This window comes from Pseudophryne corroboree, chromosome 2 (genome assembly GCF_028390025.1).
Source record: "Pseudophryne corroboree isolate aPseCor3 chromosome 2, aPseCor3.hap2, whole genome shotgun sequence".
Classification (NCBI taxonomy): Eukaryota; Metazoa; Chordata; class Amphibia; order Anura; family Myobatrachidae; genus Pseudophryne; species Pseudophryne corroboree.
The window spans coordinates 621,997,061-622,000,394 of NC_086445.1; positions in this window are offsets into that span (position 1 = coordinate 621,997,061).

Sequence of the window (3,334 nt, forward strand, 5' to 3'; positions counted from 1 at the left end):
AGGTACTATGATAATAAGTGTAAACTCTAGGGAGCTCAGCTACTAGGCTCACACTGAGCTGTGGGACTCAAGGAACTGGCAGCTTCTGAAACTTAGGTCTCTCTACTTATACCTCTTGGTGCTTGGTGATTGGTGATCACAGCAGCAAATTTGTTAGCAAATGGGCATACCCACGTGCACTGCAGGTGGGGCAGATATAACATGTGCAGAGAGAGAGAGATTTGGGGGGTATGTTCAAACTGAAATCTAAATTGCAGTGTCAAAATAAAGCAGCCAGTATTTACTCTGCACAGAAACAAAATTACCCACCCAAATCCAACTCTCTCTGCACATGCCATATCTGCCTCCCCTGCAGTGCACATGGTTTTGCCCATTAACTAACAAATTTGCTACTGCAATCAGATCTGAATTAGACCCACAGTATCAAGGGTGGATTTTTTAAGAATGGGAGACACAAGGGTGTGTTTGAGTGCAGCTGGAACTGTACTAAATGAAACAAAAAGTTTGAAGAGATGGGCAATATAAGAGCAGACAGTGGGAAAGAGGGAGCAGAGAAGGCAGGAGGGGATAGAATCCAGTAAAGGTGATGACAGTATCAGGTCCATGACTTAATTTCCAGAAATTAGTGAGAAGGAAGGATTTAGAGGGAAGATGGATATACTATACGTTGTATTGGAGATGGCTTGATGTGAAAGGATAGGATGTGATGAGGAGGATCTGGTGGAAGGTGATATTCTGATATACAGTTTACATTTTGAATGTGAAGGCAAGGGCATAGAGTGAGGAGCGGAGGTTAGAAGGGATGGCAGAGGGGAGAGTTACAAAAATAACAAGAAGCAGTTGGAGGTCTAAGATAATGGGTATTAAAAAACTGTTAGGAGATGGAAGGGGCTGCATTATTAAAAGATAGAATAAATTTGAAACTGAAGAAATTCTCCACCAGTGTCATTCAGCAGTCCTTTTGCAGGTGTATTTGGAGCATTTGGAATGCCAGAGTTCATGCACAGATCTGCAAAGATGAGTAGTGACAGATAAAGCTACATAACGCAGTGAAGAGGTAAGGTGCTATTATAGAGAGAAATGGCTTGGTTACAGCAGGAGAGGCTAATAAATGAGGTGAACAGCGAGAAGAAGAAATAGGGTTAATTACCTCATGGTTGTATTCAGTGTTTGTAGTCTTGGGAGGGAGAGGTGGAGAAGGGGTGGGAGATAAGTTAAAGGAAAGATGATGATAGCCAGTTCGAGCTGCCACTACAGTGAGTATAGACCAGATCAAGAGAGCGACCACTGGAATGGGAGGGAGAGGGGGTTCATTGTGAAAAACCAAAAGATGATGTTAGATGTAGGAGTTTATAGGCAGAGAAGTTAGAGGGCATATCAATAGAGATGTTGAAGCCAGCTAAGAAGATAGAGGAATATCAGAAGAGAGAAAGTGGAGTGGTCAGAAGGCAACAATGCCAAGGAATATGGATATATGACAAGGGGGTCTGATAATGACAGATAAGTGAAGGTGAATGGAGGCAGAAAAGGAGAGTAGCATGTACCTAAAAGGAAGGAAATAACAAGAATGCTTCTAAGAGTGTAAATAGGAAAGAGCAGACAAGGGAGAGAAATATCCCTACACTGCCACACTCACTATTGACCACCAGGGCTGAGGGGGAGGATGGGGGGTAAAGTGTTAACAGGCCACTAGTGAAGAGGGCAGCAGAAGAAATGGTATTCAGTGGGATATACAGGATTTAGTGATGGCTAAAAGACCTAGGGATATGGATGGGGACAGTTTTCAACAGACGTCGCATTCCAAAAGGTACAGGAGAGAGAGACAGAGAGAAGGGAAGGGATGTTAATGAGATTAGCAATCAATTTTATGATTAATTCACTTATTTATGCCACATTAGTGATTTATGAAATAATTATCTGAATTTGATTCCTTTTAATTTGTTTTCCTATCTTTATAGTAATAACAGGACTACTTTTATTAGTGACAAACAGTATTTGTATGATGACGTTGTCTCAGCAGACACCTCATATAGCACATAAAAAGGTCTTGGTCCATCGATTTGTAGAAAAAAAATTGTCATTGTAATTGGTTGCTTTATTACGGAGTTATGTGGCAAAATGTTCGCCTTACATTTATAATGCATCACCATGCATTGTGCTTTGGAAAATGTGACAGTTGGTGAACTGTAAACCTTCAGGGTGACCTGGTACATGTGATCTGTTGGGTGGTCTGGAAACTGCAACCGTTATTTTCAGCCACCCATTTTTTTTGAAATTCAACTCTGAAGGGGAAGAAAAGGGGTAAAATGTTCCACCCAGCAAACCTTTGCCCAGTTGAAACTAGATAATATATTTTATTATTTTATTATTATTTTTTTAGTCCATATCTTAAACATACAAGAGGTTATGTAATAGGCTGTTATATGCAAGAATCAGTGATTCAAGCAAATCTGTCTGTTATTTAAAGTGTCAATAATTTAAAATGCAAAATCAACCTGGTTTTGTTTTTTTAAACTATTAACGCTTAAAAAAAAAAAAAGAAAGAAAAACAAACTTGCAGGGATCTAGCCGATGCCTGAAACTTGCAGTCTACTACATTTCCCCTACTTGTTCCATGTGTTCTTCTGAATACTTGCTGTTGTATGTGGTGGAAAATTCATAAGCGGAATAAGTGGAAATAGAGCATCCTCATTATTTTCATGAAAGTCTGACTGTAATTTTAACTGCCTTTACTATAATATGGAAGAGCGCAGTAGATCATTGTACCTTTTAGGGAATACATATGTTTGATTGGCAGATGGGATGCCGGCTGTCACTATACCGATCACTATACCGATAGCGGCATTCTGTTTGTCAGAATCCTGGCAGCAAGACAGCGAGTTCCCTAGTTGGCTTCACAATGTCGACCTTCATGATGTAATGTTGACATTGCTGAAGTGACAACAAAGCTAATTCTAACCTTAACCTAATGTTAACCCTAATGGTAACTCTACTTATAACGCTAAGATTACCCCTTATGGAAATGTTAACATTTCCGATGATGACATTATGTTAATGCTGACATTTTGCAGCTGTCAGTATGTCGACATTTTAACCATGTCAACATCATCAATGTTGAATTTCTACTTGTCTGCATTTTCTTTTGTTAAAAACAGGCATATTCACTCCATACCATAACAGCTCATTACTCATTTGTCTCATGAAGACTATAGTCTAAATATAAAATACAACCTGCAATTATCGCAACATTTTTGAATGTTTGATGATCCAAACGTAAGGTTCACTTTTAGTTTAAGTGTCATAGGCAATGAGGGTTTAACAGATGAACACACCA